Source organism: Podarcis pityusensis, assembly GCF_964106645.2.
Source record: "Podarcis pityusensis genome assembly, chromosome: 3".
NCBI lineage: Eukaryota > Metazoa > Chordata > Lepidosauria > Squamata > Lacertidae > Podarcis > Podarcis pityusensis.
In genome coordinates this window covers 11,248,188-11,266,435 of record NC_138026.1, presented here as the reverse complement: position 1 = coordinate 11,266,435, position 18,248 = coordinate 11,248,188, and the positions used below count along the sequence as shown (strand labels likewise).

At 42.9% G+C, this 18,248-nt stretch overlaps 1 protein-coding gene across 6 annotated transcripts in view; it reads left to right on the top strand.

Moving 5' to 3' along the window:
* LOC308473634 (uncharacterized protein) overlaps positions 1 to 18,248 on the top strand; it is a 197,663-nt gene that overhangs the window by 107,603 nt on the left and 71,812 nt on the right. For all 6 annotated transcript variants that reach the window (XR_013984114.1, XR_013984115.1, XR_013984116.1 and 3 more), the window contains one exon: positions 6,943 to 7,032. The gene's annotated coding sequence lies outside the window, so the exon portion shown is untranslated. The remainder of the gene's footprint in view (positions 1 to 6,942; positions 7,033 to 18,248) is intronic.

Genomic DNA, 18,248 nt, shown 5'->3' with positions numbered 1-18,248 from the left:
GCACACAAACACACCTGGTAAGCTGCAGCAATCCCGGTGCTAGGAGGCCAGGTCAGTTCTGCCTCCCCTCCCTGCCAGCTGCTCCAGGTGTGTGTGTGGGGGGGTGAGTTTTCAGAAAAGGAAAAAGGGGGGTGGAATGACATTGTTTTTCTTAAGCCTACCCCTCCTGTGCCATTTAAAGCTGGAGATGGCTATTAGTGCTGAACCCGAGCTCTTTATTGCTGTTTAGACAGAGGTTCTACAGAATGGGGGAAGTATCCTTTACCCTTTCCCTCTCCTGAAACCTCCAACATATAGTGCAGCAATGAGAGTTTTTGAATCTTGTGTTGTGCATCCTCTAAACCCCGGCCCTCCCCTCCTAAGATACTACACTGTTATGGGCTTCGTAATGGTGGGAATCCCTTGCAAGTGACCGCAGTTCCTGGAGACAGATAGTCAGGTCGTGCGTCCATAGCAGTGACCAGAGGAGGATTGACTGCTGGGCAGAGTGCAGAGAGAAGAAATGCCTTGGGGCATCTGCAGCAGCACAACTGGAAACCTTCATCTGCCCCAGCTGCAACAAAATATAAAGGTAAAGGTAAATATACCCCTGACCATTAGGACCAGTTGTGGCCGACTCTGGGGTTGTGGCGCTCATCTCGCTTTATTGGCCGAGGGAGCCGGCGTACAGCTTCCGGGTCATGTGGCCAGTATGACTAAGCCGCTTTTGGTGAACCAGAGCAACACACGGAAACACCGTTTACCTTCCCGCCGGAGCGGTACCTATTTATCAACTTGCACTTTGACGTGCTTTTGAACTGCTAGGTTGGCAGGAGCAGGGACTGAGCAACGGGAGCTCACCCCGTCATGGGGATTCGAACCGCCGACCTTCTGATCGGCAAGTCCTAGGCTCTGTGGTTTAACCTACAGTGCCACCTGCGTCCCTAATCAAGACAACTAGCATTTGGCTAAACCTGACCCCAAATCTGTTTAGAAGACATTTCATCACCATTACCAATAGCCACTAATAGACTAGTCTGGTCAACTCAGCTGATGCCTACCCACTACTTTGCACTGGCCCTAAAGATGACACACCAGTAACATTGACTGGACTGAACCTTAACAGGTGAGTAGAGAGATAGTTCATGAGGTGTGAGAGTCCCAGTGTGTCCAAAGCTTTGTTAAAACCGATACCTTGAGCCCAGAAGGAAATTGGCAAGTCCTAGGCTCTGTGATTTAACCCACAGTGCCACCCGCGTCCCGTGCAACAAAATATGTTTCTCCTTTATTGGTCTCTACAGCCACAGCAGACACTGCAACTCTCCGACGGTTTGACTTCACCCCCAAAGGCACACTTCTGCAATCTTTCCCAAGACAGACAGATGCCAGCGATGGGCTTCAGCGGCCACATGCTTCTCCTCCTTGCTTCACTTTCCTTCCCTAACCCTCTGGGGGCATCCTTAACATTTTGTGCTTTAACTACTCTCAGCATTGTGTAGCAATGACCTGGAAGCTTCCAGGTCCTTGTTGGGCTATGCATTAACATTTCTCATTCTTTTAATTTGCACATTTTGGAATACCCATGGAGTCCCCTGAATGTGTAGAAACGGCATCATTCTGGGCTTGTTCCATTGTTGCTTCCAAGCTGTTATGTACATGATTACCCAAGTTTCGAATGAGAGAGAATCAAACTTGCATGAAGAGGGGATGGAGAACAAACAGATTTGTTGTGACTGTGAGATAGGAGTTGGGAATTGGCTCAGAAATTCAGATTCTGAATCACAAATCCAGCATGCATGGGACTTCTGCCTAATATTCATTCCCTCCCTGCCATTTTTCCCTTCTACACTGCCAAGAGGAATGAGAGGAAAGGGGTTGGTAGCACATGCCAAAATTATTCCTGCAATTCTAACACTAGTTGGTTTAGGTTAGAAGTGCAATACTTCTGCCATCAACAATACAGGAGAAGATGACAAAGGATCAGCAGTTCAGGAATGCAGTGATGTTGCAATTTTTTTTTTTATAAGATATTTATTAGGTTTTTTGAAATATTACAGTAAAAATGAAAAAGAAAAAAGAAAAATAGAAAATAAAAACAATTAAAAACAGACATATTTCCAGTTACTTATTTTCCTTTAGCTTGTTTCTGGGACCTCCTCGTACCTCCCTTTTTTGTATTCCACTTCAATTTATTGGTTCGGCAAATCCTTACCATTGGATTTTAACCCATTTATAACCCTTTTTTTCCATATTCTCTTAAAGCATTACAGCTAGAAACCACTTAGTTACTATCCAACATCATTCTATCATTCATTAATTTTACAATATTTCTGTAAGCAGTCTTTAAATCTCTTCCAATCTTCTTCCACCGACTCTTCTCCCTGGTCTCGGATTCTGCCAGTCATTTCCATATAGTCCATCACCTTCATCTGCCATTCTTCCAAAGTGGGTAGATCTTGTGTCTTCCTATACTTTGCAATGAGTATTCTTGCTGCTGTAGTGATGTTGCAATTTTTGACTTTGGGACGTGAATGTACCTGTGAGCATTTCTAGACTGCCACTATATCAAGGACAGATTCAGTCACATATCAGCAAATTCAGGTTGTGCAATCATAGTGGGTTGGGAGATCTTGAGTGACAAACCAGCTTCTTCAAACGATCAGCCTTTTTGCAGTAAGAAAAGTGACAGGAAAAGATACTGGAAAGTGTGGGATGACACTTGCTTCAACACAACATCATCTAATCTCTCCATGAACAAATCAAGATGAAAACTAATTAAATAGCCAGCATTGCCTAATCCCTCTGTGCACAGATCAGGATGAATGCTCAGTAAATAGGTCATCTGGAAGTTTAAGTCTAGAGCCTGTTCTGAGCTTAGCTTGGCTTTAAGAGGCTGCTGGTACATTGAGCAGTGTTTCATTTGACCTGTTGTATATAAGGTCAGTTGTATATAAGGACGCGGGTGGCGCTGTGGGTTAAATCACAGAGCCTAGGACTTGCCGATCAGAAGGTCGGCAGTTCGAATCCCTGCGAAGGGGTGAGCTCCCGTTGCTCGGTTCCTACTCCTGACAACCTAGCAGTTCGAAAGCACGTCAAAGTGCAAGTAGATAAATAGGTATCGCTCCTGCGGGAAGGTAAACGGCGTTTCTGTACGCTGCTCTGGTTCGCCAGAAGCGGCTTAGTCATGCTGGCCACATGACCCGGAAGCTGTAAGCCAGCTCCCTCGGCCAGTAAAGCGAGATGAGCGCCGCAACCCCAGAGTCGGTCACGACTGGACCTAATGGTCAGGGTTCCCTTTACCTTTACCTATATAAGGTCAGAAGTACAAATATGTCAATAAGCTTTGATAAAATGTGCAATGTTGGTAACAGCGTGTGGGTACATATGGATAGAACCAACCTTGCAACATGAGCAGTAGGCAACAATGAAATCCAATTTGCCTTTGTTTAACCCTACTGTTTTGTGTCAACACTATGCATGGGAACCTTAAACAAACGTACAAACACATACTATTTCCCCAATCTGCCCTTCAGCTGCAACAATTCCTTCCATCATATTTATGCAAAGCAAGTAAGCAGAGAGGGCCAAGGTTGAATTTCAGCTTGATTTGTAATGATTAATGTTGCAGCAGAAAACAACTGGCATAGAGGGTGAATTAAAGGGGGGAGTTGTTCTGTTTACATCTTGACACTGATACCTCCTGGTAACTTGTGAAGGGGAGAGAGGATTCCCTTTCTGCTTAGAAAGTAACAGAGCAGAGTTTTTCTAGGCCATACTCCATCACTGTGACCGGGAAAAGCAAACAAACAGAATCTCCTCACGGCGTTTAGCATGGCGCTGGGATTTTGTTGCCAGCTCAGTGTGTACAGAGTTATTTGCACACTCCAGGGGAACCCGCTTGATGCCAATGCAACAGAAAGATGAGGGCCTCCCTCCCCCCCCCATTCAACAATTCTCAGGGATTATTCCTTCCCCAATCACAATCGTTTCCTGCTATAGAATCAATTGCAGAGTTCGCTGTGAGGGGCTCAGAAGACTGTTTCTCCATTTTTAAATGAGCTGTCAAGATTTTTCGGTGGGAGGTTATGACTAAGTGGGCAATAGACATCGGCTATAACATCGATTTTGAGAGATGGCTAGAATTATGGAATATTAACATGAAGTTCACGGCATGTATGGCATTAAGGGAAAATATGTGGAAAATGATATTTAGGTGGTACCTCACACCAGTGAAACTGGTTAAGATCTATAGGTTAAAGAACAAAAGATGTTGGAAATGTGGAGAAGTAGATGGTAACTTCTACCATATGTGGTGGTTATGCAGCAAAGTGAAAGGCTTTTGGGAATCAATTTATAATGAGCTTAAAAAAATTTTTAGATACTTGTTTCCCAAAAAACCCGAAGCCTTTCTGCTAGGAATGACAGGTAAAGAAATTAAAAAAGAAGATAAGGTACTATTTTTATATGCCACAACAGCCGCAAGAATCATGTTAGCACAAAATTGGAAAACGGACGCCATTCCTAATATAAGTGATTGGCAGATCAAATTAACAAATTATGCCGAGCTCACTAGAATAACAGGAAGAATAAGAGATCAAGATGAACAGAAATTTCATGACAATTGGATTAAATATTGGATATATATTGGGACCAAACTTTAAACGACACTGGCGGGATTGGAATAACTCTAACAGTAAAAGGTTACTATGTAAAAGAGATAAAATACGTGAATATAAAGTCTATTTGATACTTACCAAAGGAGTGGAAGGAAGTTCAAGGCTTGGCAGAGCCTAAAATTAATGTATTTATGATTTATGGAATGAATATATTATGTGTAATTTAAGTATTGGACTTTGTATAAGTTTATATGTATATATGTATAATACCAATAAAAAATTATCAGCAAAAAAAAAAAAAAAAAAAAAGATTTTTCGGTGGGAGCGGTGGGCGTGGTATTGCAGAGCTGCTCTCCTGACAGGGATTGCTTCCGCTTATCTACGTAGATGGGACAGGGATGAGGTCACGGCTCCATGGCTGCATCTGAGCAGTCCTGGCTTCACTAGCCGCTTGCTTTGTTTTCAGGTAATGGTAGTAGTGCAGAACCTCCAAGTGTCCTGTTTTCCAGGGAAGGCCCTGAATTTGCATAAGCCATCTCAGTTTTAGATTTGATCCCAAAATGTCCCTATTTTCATTAGGATGTCCCTATTTTCATTGGATAAATGTTGGAGGTTATGGAATAAAGGTAAAGGTACCCCTGACCATTAGGTCCAGTCGCAGACGACTCTGGGGTTGCAGCACTCATCTCGCTTTACAGGCCAAGGGAGCCAGTGTTTGACCGCAGACAGTTTTTCTGGCTTATGTGGCCAGCATGACTAAGCCGCTTCTGGTGAAACCAGAGCAGCACACGGAAACGCCGTTTACCTTCCCGCTGGAGTGGTATCTATTTATCTACTTGCACTTTGACGTGCTTTCGAACTGCAAGGTGGGTAGGAGCTGGGACTGAACAACGGGAGCTCACCCCGTCGCAGGGACTTGAACCACCAACCTTCTGATCGGCAAGCCCTAGGTTCAGTGGTTTAGATCACAGCGCCACCCGCGTCCCACTGGCTATGGAATAGGACGTTCCTATTTTCATCAGATAAATGTTGAAGGAGCATCACTGTTGGCATCTCCGCAGCACCACCACACCGGCAAATCCTTCTTTTCAGGCAAGCTTTTTACAACTAAGATGTTGTTTAATCCCGCCTCTCTCTCTTTAATCCACAGTTGTACTGACGTTACATTATTGCTGCTGTAATTTTAATGGCACTCTCATTTGTTTTTAAATGGTAACCTTCTTTGATGTCATTTGTTGAAAAGTGCATTTGCCCAACAAACAAATGGCCTGATGAAACGGCGGTGTTTCCACCTGCTTCCTAAAGACCAGAAGGGAGCTGGCCATGAAGGTCTGCAGCGTTCCGTAAGAGGAGTGCCACAACTGATAAGGCCCTGCTGCTTGTGGGTGGTAGACTTGTAGAGGCAGCATCTGGAGTAAGGCTTCTTCAGGTGACCTATGTCTCCAGAGAGCTGTGCACAGAAGGAGAAATTTGCTGATACTTGGCCTGTCTTTTGAGTTGTTTTGGATTTTTTCAGATGAGAGAGAATTAAGACCAAAGAACTGGATTGGTCCTGGATTTCTAGGATTAAGGGATAGATTTATGAAGTGGTAAACAAAAGAAGTTGAAATAAATTTAAAAAAATAAAAAATTGTCCAGTAGCACCTTAGAGACCAACTAAGTTTGTTCTGGCTGAAGAAGTGTGCATGCACACTAAAACCTATACCCAGAACAAACTTAGTTGGTCTCTAAGGTAAATATAAAGGTAAAGGTAAAGGTAAAGGACCCCTGACAGTTAAGTCCAGTTGTGAATGACTCAGGGGTTGCGGTGCTCATCTTGTTTTACTGGCCGAGGGAGCCAAAGTTTGTCCGCAGACAGTTTTTCCTGGTCTACTGGACAATTTTTTAATTTATTTTGACTGCGTCAGACCAACACGGCAACCTACCTGAATCTAAACAGAAGAAGATAGTCCTTTTTTCTTCCTCCAGTATGGCAGACAGTTGTTAGATGAGGGAGCAACTTCCTGGGGGAAATATAATTACTTTTGCCATTCCCTTTTCATGTTCAAGATCTGCCCCTATAATCAAGTGCTGTATTCATTCTCCAAAGCTCTGCTGTTTATACTCACAGCATCATATGCATAGGTGTTCACAACAAACGCTGGAGGCAGCCGGGTCAACCATTCCTAGAAAGTCTCACTAGGTGGGGTAGTACCTCTGGAAAACCACAAACAGAAGCTGAGACTGTGTGCTAGCTTTGTTCAGGGAGCTTTTGGGGAAAAAAGACAAGTTGGCCCTCTTCCTTCTACTGCCACATTACTGCATGGTACTGTTACCCAGTTTCCTTTCCCATTCTCTCATTTTAAAGGCTCAGCTCTGGACGTGGTGAGTGTTAGGAGGACAGCACCCTTTTCGACCATAAGAAAAAAGTTACCCATGCAAGTGTTGACTGTAACAGGTACTTTAATTATGAATGGCATGAATGAGCCGTCAGCCTTGTCCTGGCAAATTGGTTCTGTCACATGGAATCCAGCATTTGGGGAGGAAATCAGCTTTCACTGCGGGCTGCCAAGCCCAAATGAGCTTCATAAGGCACCTGCAGATCTGAGCATCAAGCAATTATTTCACTATCTTGCCTAAAAACAAAACGGGCCCTGGCCTTCTCTAACCTTTGGCCTTTTACAGCTAACATAAACTAATTATATTTGCAGTATGGAGGGGAAATCTTTCTGCAGTTCCCCCTGGGAGTTGTCACACATGCTTTGTGCAGCGTTGTCAGATTAGCATTGTGTCCCTTCCAGATACAGTGGGCCTTCATCAGCTCACAGCTCTAGAAAGCTGGATTGTTTAAGTGCTTAAAGAGATACAAGCAGTGGGCAGGAACTTGCCTCAAACAGAACCTCTCTCACCCCGGCTGGTTCTGTGACAATGGTCTTCGCTGCTTACACTGCCCATTTAGTGGTGGAACAAAAAAACCCTTGTTCAGCATCACTTAGCAGCAATTACAGCCCGTCAAAACAGTTTTTGTTTTATGACAACGTGTTAATGGGCCCACGGTTGGGTGTGAGGAATAACCCAAGCCGCATGCATTAAAGCAAGGTTAGAGGTTAATTGAGACTTTCTAACACAGCGCATGAGATTTTTGCAACCTTTTGCGGAGAGGAAAATTGCAGACAAAAAGGAGATAATGTGATACAATTAGTTGGGAAGCACGAGGGTCAGAATTCCCAGATGCAAAGGAGAACTGGCCAAGTGAATCAGGCCAGACAGGCCACCTGGACCATAACAAGTGCCAAAAATAGCTGCACTCATTTTATCCTTATTTTATTTTTGCCTCGTGAGCGAGGAAGTAGGTGGCAGGCCTGTCCTTCACAGTGTTTACATATATAGAAAGAAATACTAGGCCAACTTCATGTGTGATGGTAAGGCATTGTAATTTGTGTTTTGGATCATTAAAGTGCTGCACAGTTTCTCAAATACATCTCTGAAGTCTTCTAACTTTAACCAAGCTTTGCTGTGTCAGACATGCTTCAGGTTTTCATCAGCTTGCTCAGCCTTCTTGAAATATTTTCCCTCTCTTAGAGCACTTGGTGTACAGTGGTACCTTGGTTCTCAAACTTAATCCATTCTGGAACTCAGTTCCAAAACCAATGCGTTCCAAAACCAAGGCGTGCTTTCCCATAGAAAGTAATGCAAACTGGATTAATCCGTTCCAGACTTTTAAAAACAACCCCTAAAACAACAATTTAACATGAATTTTACTATCTAAGGAGACCATTGATCCATAAAATGAAAGCAATGATCAATGTACTGTACTTTAAAATAAATAAGACAGTATTGTAGATGATAAAAATTACAATTATTATTATCTAACCTGCACTGATGATAGTCATTGTTTGGATGGGGGGCTTTTATCCATTTCCGCAGTCACACAATCAATCAATCAATCAATCAATCAGTAGCTGAACTGGGTTCCACACAGTCACAAAAACAAATTAACTGAAAAAGCCTCAGAAATAAAACCGCAAAATAAATAGCAAAAATTATATATGCTATCAAATGCCAACAGCGCCCTTCAGCTCTCTATATTGGGCAAACAGGACAAACTTTACTCCAAAGGATAAATGGGCATAATTCTGACATCAGGAATCATAAAACAGAGAAACCAATAGAAGAACACTTCAATCTCCCAGGACATTCTATACAAAAATCTTAAAGAAGCTGTCCTATTGCAAAAGAATTTTAGAAATACACTTGAAGGAGAAGTTGCTGAATTACAACTCATTACCATGGAGAGACCTGGTCTGAATAGAGATACTGGATTCATGTCCCATTATACATACTAAAGCTAATTTTGGTCATCTATCTCTTTAAACATCCCTTGCCCTTCCCTGTGGAATCAACTGCCATAACAGTCATCAACAGTTATAAGGTTGAAGCGATCTGTGCTTCAGAGTATCTGATGAAGTATGTATTACACATGAAAGCTCATACACTGAAAGCTTATATTTAGTTAAAGGTGCCACTGGAATTATTAAAAAAATATTTTTTCATCTTTCATCTTGTTATTTATTATGACTATGACAGATCAACACGGCTATCCACCTAAATCCAGTGCATAGTTCATTCTAAAAGCATGGTAGAAGTATCTAGGCAGGGTATGAGCCAATGTTTGGATGGGAGATTGCCCAGAAACCACGTACAGCCTTGGGTTCCATGATGGAAGTAAAAATGGATATACAGTGGTACCTCGGGTTAAGTACTGAATTCGTTCTGGAGGTCTCTTCTTAACCTGAAACTGTTCTTAACCTGAAGCACCACTTTAGCTAATGGGGCCTCCCGCTAACGCCGCGCCACTGGAGCCCAATTTCTGTTCTCATCCTGAAGAAGAAGAAGAGTTTGGATTTGATATCCCGCCTTTCACTCCCTTTAAGGAGTCTCAAAGCGGCTAACATTCTCCTTTCCCTTCCTCCCCCACAACAAACACTCTGTGAGGTGAGTGGGGCTGAGAGACTTCAAAGAAGTGTGACTGGCCCAAGGTCACCCAGCAGCTGCATGTGGAGGAGTGGAGACTCGAACCCGGTTCCCCAGATTACGAGACTACCGCTCTTAACCACTACACCACACTGGTTAAGCAAAGTTCTTAACCCGAGGCACTATTTCTGGGTTAGCGGAGTCTGTAACCTGCAGCGTATGTAACCTGAAGGGTATGTAACCCGAGGTACCACTGTAGATGTACTCAAATAAAGAGCATGGCCATTATTTTGCTGACTCTGACTATTCAGAGGAAAGGGCTCAGGACGAAACACAATTATTATAATTTTCTGAGTTCTTTTCTCAATTTGGTCCTTTTGGGAGCAGTTCAGTATGTTACATAAAACATTTTACATCCTTGATATGAATTTACTTGATGATTAAAGCTAAGTGACCAGGACTGTTTTTATTGTCAGGAAAGATTATGAGTGTTACTAATGTAGTAACTCAGGTTTGAAAACATGTTGAGGGATTTGGAACAGGGGTATGATGGGGCTGCTTTAAGTTATTTCTCCTCCGTGACTGGTAAATACAGAAAGCCCTGCTTTATATGCCTTTTAAATGAGTAAGTGAACAAGAGGAAAGATGCTTAGCAAAGGTGTCATTGGAGAGAGAGGAATATTTATTACCTGGTTAAGAGTTGGCATCGCTTGCACCTGTGGGTACCTTTTTGTTTATGATGTAGCTTTGATACTTCAGTCATAGAACCCTAATTCATACGCAGTCCTATTCACCTGAGTAAAATTTTATTACATTTCACTTTTTAATTGTATACCACCTTTCTATATTACTACACACAAGGCAGAAAGCTGAAGAAACAACAAAATAGACAGCGAAGACCACACACCTAATAACAATCTGATCCAATACAAAAAGTCATAATAAAAACATAACTTTAAAACAAACAACTTATATAAAATAAAGCAATAGTCAATAATCCATTCGAATATAATAGTAAATAGTAAAATTAAATACGGGCAAATAATAATTAAACACTTATTATTGTGTTGAACACTTAACAGTGATTAAACACTTAACAATTGCAATAAAGAATTACTAAACTATAATCAATAAAAATGACCAGTCACAATGCACAAAATACCATGAAACATACATAAGGAAGTGCCTGTGATAAATTGTATGTTTTTGTTGTTGTTGTTTAGTCGTTTAGTCGCGTCCGACTCTTCGTGACCCCCTGGACCAGAGCACGCCAGGCACTTCTGTCTTCCACTGTCTCCCACAGTTTGGTCAAACTCATGCTGGTAGCTTCGAGAACACTATCCAACCATCTCGTCCTCTGTCGTCCCCTTCTCCTTGTGCCCTCCATCTTTCCCAACATCAGGGTCTTTTCCAGGGAGTCTTCTCTTCTCATGAGGTGGCCAAAGTATTGGAGCCTCAGTTTCAGGATCTGTCCTTCCAGTGAGCACTCAGGGCTGATTTCCTTCAGAATGGATAGGTTTGATCTTCCTGCAGTCCATGGGACTCTCAAGAGTCTCCTCCAGCACCATAATTCAAAAGCATCAATTCTTTGGCGATCAGCCTTCTTTATGGTCCAGCTCTCACTTCCATACATCATTACTGGGAAAACCATAGCTTTCAGGCATATAAAAAATTGTATGTTATGTTCATCTTAATCAGGGTGCTTTGATTGGTGGCCTTTAGAGCACATGGGGGGTAACATTTTTGCTTTGCCTTTTGTTCTAGTTTTCTGCTGTTCCCTATGGGAATAACATGAGCCCCTGTCAAGTTGCTTCCTTCTTAGTGCTAACTCCTCATTGGCCACTAATGGCACTGATACAGAACAGAAGATGCTCTCACAGGCAACCAACAAAAGATAGCAGTCCCCCCAAAGCATTGGATGACACCTGGAGGGAAGATGACTCTTGCCTTTGAGAGAATGGCAGAGTAAGAAAGGAAGTTGAGGAGCCTCAACTTCTTCTTTTATGGGGTGCAAAGGCTTTGGGCACCTTTATCGTGAAAGTTGTTGGCAAAGCTGGCCCCTCTCTCTCCTTCAAGTGAGCATCATTATCATGAGGTCACAGTTGCCAGTGTCTCTCCTTCAGGCAGATAGTATCATCATGGCCTCTCTCTCCTTCAGGTGGGTTGGTACATTGGCCAGTTTCTCTCTTCCTGGGAAGGACTTCTGAATGGGGACACATGGATTAGTCAGTATCCTGGCACCAGCATGTGGTCACAATGGCGAATCTCCTTCAAGCAGGTGACATCAGCATGTGGTCACAGTGGCCAGTCCCTCTCCTTCAGGTGAGCAGCATCAGCATGAAGTCACAATGCCTGGTGCCTTTTTCAAGCAAGCAGCATCAACATGAGGTCACAGTGGCCAGTTTCTGTCTTTGAGGCCAGTGGTATCATCATGTGGGGGGTACATTGGTCAACCTTCATCAGAGCATGTAATAGGGGACACACATGAAGGCAGGCAGAAGCAGGATTGTATGGCTGCAGTCTCTTTTCCACTGAAGTGAGCATATATAGGAGCAGTTGGACGCAACTTCTCTCAAACTGAGCAAGCGACATCTGTGTGATCACAGTGGTTCTTGTTGTCTCTTTCACTGAAACAGAGAGCAGTGTCTGAGGACACAGAAGCAGAAATGCAAATGGAAGCCAGACACCCCACTGTATTATAACAAGGCTGGTCTGATACCAAAGGAGTTTGAAATAATAATTAATAATAATAATAATAATAATAATAATAATAATAATAATTTATTTATATGCCACTCTGGGTGGCGTCCACCAAATTAAAACATTAGGCACAGTAAAACGTCAAACATTAAAAACCTCCCTATACAGTGGTACCTCTGGTTACGAACTTAATTCGTTCCGGAGGTCCGTTCTTAATCTGAAACCGTTCTTAACCTGAGGTACAACTTTAGCAAATGGGGCCTCCCACTGCCGCCACTCCTCCACCGCACGATTTCTGTTCTCATCCTGCGAAAAAGTTCTTAACCCGAGGTACTAGTTCTGGGTTAGCGGAGTCTGTAACCCGAGGTGTTTGTAACCCGAGATACCTCTGTACAGGGCTGCCTTCAGATGTCTTCTAAAATTCAGATCCTTGTTTATCTCCTTGACATCTGATGGGAGGGCATTACACGGGGCGGGTGCCACCACCAAGAAGGCCCTCTGCCTGGCTCCCTGTAACCTCACTTCTCGCAATGAGGGAACCGCCAGAAGCCCCTTAGAGTTGGACCTCAGTGTCCGGGCTGAAATGATGGGGGTGGAGACGCTCCTTCAGGTATACAGGGCTGAAGCCATTTAGTGCTTTAAAGGTCAGGAAGTGGGTACAAGAATATTGGCTGCTTCCTGGATAGGACAGACCAGAACTAGAAGACATAATTCCCGATCAATCAGTGGAAGGGATTTCCAATATTTTCCCCCCAAAATGAGTGTAATGCTATGGAGTTACAAAAAAGGGAAATGAAATTATGCTTGTATGCCAGCATTCCGTGAAGTGTTCTGCTTATCACAAGTGCTGTTTCCCTATCTAAATTAGTGATGTAAATTGATATAAAACAGAGTCAATAAGCTTAGTGGAAAGTAGCCCTTTGATACCCTGGTAGGGACAACTTGGCGGAAATGTGCAGCTTGAATAGCTCCACTTCTAAGAACTGTAGTTCTGGAAAGAAAACTCTGCGTGGCTGAGATGTTGAATCGAAGCAAACAGATGGAATACATTACGAAGTCACATGTTCTTAGGATTTCTCATTCTTCTTACCAAAAGTCTTAGAATAGACTTCAGACAAATTAGTGCTCAATGCAGAGGAAGTCTTCAGTAGTACTGGAGAATTGCTGACTCAGTCCATTCCCAAAGACAACCCTTTAGGGACTTATTATTCCACCTTTTTGGCATTTCCACCATGCATGGTGAGTCCTTCACAACCAATTACATTATTCTCAAATGTCACCTTAAGTTTAATGACTCTAGTTAAATGTGGAGTTACTTATAAACCATAGTTCAGCAGATGGCAAGCCCTGCTAGCATAAGCCAATATATGTATTCCACTAAAGAGCTGTGTATGAGCTCAGCTAAAGCATGTGTGTGCTTTCCAGTTATGGAAACGGCGAACAGTTTCAAGTTACTCAGCTGGTTCCTATCAGCTTCGCTGCTTATTGGCTAGAGAAGGTTTTTGATATGTTCCATTGAGAATTTGCCTATTTCATCAGTTGAAATAGTTAATCAGTTCTGGGAATGTTTTCAGATTGGGACTGATGGGCACCAAGCAGCTAGTACAGATTTTGGGGCAGCTAGGCTCCAGTGGGCAAGTTGTGTTCTACCTAGCCTTTGCAAAGGCTTGCCAGAATCGGTGCATTTGCAGCCTCTTGGAAGTGTGTTTTTTTAATAGGTAAAGGTAAAGGGACCCCTGACCATTAGGTCCAGTCATGGCCGACTCTGGGGTTGCGTCGCTCATCTCGCTTTATAGGCCGAGGGAGCCGGCGTACAGCTTCCAGGTCATGTGGCCAGCATGACTAAGCTGCTTCTGGTGAACCAGAGCAGCGCACAGAAACACCGTTTACCTTCCCGCCGGAGGGGTACCTATTTATCTACTTGCACTTTGACGTGCTTTTGAACTGCTAGGTTGGCAGAAGCTGGGACCAAAGAACGGGAGCTCACCCCGTCACGGGGATTCGAACCGCCGACCTTCTGATCGGCCAGTCCTAGGCTCTGTGGTTTAACCCACAGCGCCACCCGCGTCCCTGTGTTTTTTTAATGCATGCACACAAATATGTGCAGAGCCCTGATTATTGTGCATTTGTATTTAGGCATGCACTTGTCCACCTTTGAGTCAGTGCAACCCTCTATATTATTTCTCCCACCTTGCTTCAGAATGTCCAGATATTTCGTAGTTGACTAGGCTGTGTATTATGATGTGTAAAAGAGGGCATCGTCCCGTATAACGGCATCCAACTTATGACTGGTTTGTATGATCACTGATCTCAATTCTTTTTTTTTTTTTAAATGATATTTATTCCAAATTTAAAGTTACAAAAAAGAAAAAGAAAAACCATACAAAATACAAAGAAAACTTTAGCCGTAACAAAGCGTAGAATGAACAAGTAAAAAAGAACAATAAGATAGAATAAAAAAGAAGACTTAACAAAAAATATAAAAATACATTAAGTTAAAATAAAACAAAAACAGATTAAACCTTTACTTAGCCTTTTTCCCTTTACTTATTTCCATGACCTCCTCTCACCTCCCAATTTTGTATTCTAGTTCAGATCGTGTTTCCAGCAAATCCTTCTAACCTTATTTTCATTTACGTATTTTAAAATTAAAATAATGTAATTAAACCTCCTCTATTTCATCAATTTCATCAACTCATTTTTGCTTAGTCCATTATATCATATCTACCAGAACGACCTAATATTCTTTTTCCAACCTCTTTCTAACATTCTTTTATATTGCAGTATTTTTGAAGGTATATTTTGAATTTTTTCCAATCTTCTTCCATCGACCCTTCTGCCTGGTCTCGAATTCTGCCGGTCATCTCAGCCAGTTCCATGTAGTCCATCACTTTCATCTGCCATTCTTCTCGGGTGGGCAATTCTTGTGTCTTCCAGTACTTTCCGATGAGTATTCTTGCTGCTGTTGTCGCATACATAAAGAAAGTTCTATCCTCCCTTCACACCAATTGGCCGACCATGCCCAGGAGAAAGGCCTCTGGTTTCTTCAGAAAGGTATACTTAAATACCTTTTTCAGTTCATTATATATCATTTCCCAGAAAGCCTTAATCCTTGGGCATGTCCACCAAAGGTGAAAAAATGTACCCTCAGTCTCTTTACATTTCCAACATTTACTATCTGGTAAATGATAGATTTTTGCTAGCTTGACTGGGGTTAAGTACCACCTGTAAATCATTTTCATTATATTTTCTCCTAAGGCATTACAAGCCGTAAATTTCATACCTGTGGTCCATAACTGATCTCAATTCTTTACTCAGCATGAAACGGATCTTCATCCTTGGACGCAGGTGACAGTTCTCAGCACACCTAGAACTAGTAAGTTACACTGAATGCTGTTAAATGTCCTTCCAAGTCAACATGCATAGGACTGTCATGTTAGGTTCTCTTCGCTGAAATATTCTCCACCATCCTTCCCAAACAGTTAAATTAGACCAGAGTTTATTTTAATGTATATGCATGAGAATGTCTCAAATCTACACACACACACACACACACACACACACACAGCTATTCAGCCCTGAGTGCTCACTGGAAGGACAGATCCTGAAGCCGACTTTGGCCACCTCATGAGAAGAGAAGACTCCTTGGAAAAGACCCTGATGTTGGGAAAGATGGAGGGCACAAGGAGAAGGGGAAGACAGAGGACGAGATGGTTGGACAGTGTTCTCAAAGCTACTAACATGAGTTTGACCAAACTGCGGGAGGCAGTGGAAGACAGGAGTGCCTGGTGTGCTCTGGTCCAGGGGGTCATGAAGAGTCAGACACAACTAAACGACTAAAGAATAGCAATACACACACACAATGCAATGCAATTGTGCTTCCTACTGCTATTTTTTAAGGCTAAAAAAGTAGATTGGTCTTCTATTGCTCTCTATTTGGAGACGCTAATAGGATGCAAAGTGTACTGTATTATCATATGCTAATTATGTTAATTGTTGGAGGGAGGGAATGTATGGAGTTCTCTCTTTCTCTAGTTTAGGGGTGTGTAGAAGGTAGAATGGGAGTTACTGGTAGTTCTCTGGATGATTCGCTGTTGACTGGCAAGGGTTTCTGACTCCTAGTTGTTTTAAGGATGGTAGCAATGAAAGAACTTATGCATACCCACGCCCCAAAATTATGCTGCTGAAATGAAGAAAAAACTGGATTTGTATGTGAAAGGACCATGAGCCCAGCTTAGTTCTGGTAATCCTAGGTTCAGAATTTATTTTACTCTAAAATGTATGACTTTTACACCAGGCTTCAATTGGTGGTCCTTGAGGTTACAGTAAAACAAAGGCAACAACTCCTAAATTCTGAAGGTCTGATGTTGCCCCCACTCCCCATTTAAGTCTAGGGGTGGGGAGCCTTTTTTCAGTCCTTCTGGGGTAATATTTTGAGGTGCACTTGGTTGGCAGTGAGTGGGTCCAGAGCCCAGGGCTGCACCCCACACATATTCTCACCCTCCCAATCCCCATTCATCCACACCCATACATACATAAATGCATCCCATCTGTGCATGAACACATGCATTCAGCCAAGAATGAGAGACGTGATTGGTGTGGGGTGTGGGTGTGTGATAGCCGGACCAAAAAGGAACATCACTTATTGGAGAAGGTGTCATTCCTTTACTTGTCTCAATGGGGTCTGAAATATACTCGGAGTCGCATACTGTAGTGATTTCATGCTCTTTATTGCAGCTCGTAAAACAGTGAATTGAACCCCCCCCCCCCCCAAAAAAAAACCCCTCAGGCTTTATATACATTATCTATACAACAGGTCCCGTCTAATTGGCTGATTCTGCTTCCCTCCTGGAGCCTGATTGGGCTGCTCCTGCAGGCCAATCAGGTTGTTCTAGGATCCTACCTGCCTATTGTTCTAGGATCCAAGCTCAGTACATAACAGGGTCTGCTGTGAGCGGCACAGTAATCAACGGTAGGACTGAGTAGTTTGGGTGAACTCTTCCTTATTTCATCCACTATGAAATCTGCTATGAGGAAGCCTCCCATGCTAGCTGTGGAGGAAGGTAAGCAAGCTGAAAGAAGGAGGTGGTGGTGGTGGTGGAGATTACCTTGTCACTTGGTCAACTTGCTCCACACCCATGCTAGCTGGGGAGGACATGCCTCCTCTGCCCCTCCTCTTCTTCCAGTTCACTCAGCAACCTCTCAGCTACTACGGAAAGTGCCTGCAATGAAGACTTCCTCCAAGACTCACTTCATTGCAGATCAATTGGCTGGATCTGACCAACACAGGCCAGTGATTCCCCGTCCATGCTCTAGTAATTCTGACCCTGCACATCTCGTTGCATTTACCTTAATTTCCAGCTACGGTTTTCTTCAGGAAACCTGAAGGGGGTTTTAGGGGGTTAAGAAAATGAGGAGAGAAAGGGTAGTGAATACCTAAGAAATGGTAGTACGCCAGATCGTCATCAGCAATCGACCATTCAAAGACGTGGGAGATTTGATAGATGATTGATATGGTGAGTCTTCCTGATGTGCGTGTAGAGTGGAACAGGGGGAGGTTGTACAACTATTTGGTTCTCTGAATTGTGGCGGAGCAGGAAATGGATGCCTGGCTCTGTGTGCGTTTATATTCAAGAGCAGATAAAGAAAACAATCAAGAAAGCATGGGGCCTCCAAAGAAATACATTTCAGTCTGGAGAGCTGGACTCCATGACCTTCAAAGTACCTCGCAGGCTAATGGGAGATCTTTATCAGTTGCATGACAGCATAATAGGACACAATGTTTTTCGCCAAGCAGAATGGCTATCGAGACAATGATGTAAGAAGCCACTTAACTTCTTCTTAACGTATAATAAATGTAACCTTTTGGTTTTTAAGCCTTTGTGGCTTGAGGGGAAGCTTTGTTTACTCCTAAAATCCGAACCTATCGATGGAGAAGAGAAGCGCAAAATTCAGCAAGGAATGAAACAAAGGCCTCTGAGAAAAAGCTCCCATGCAAAA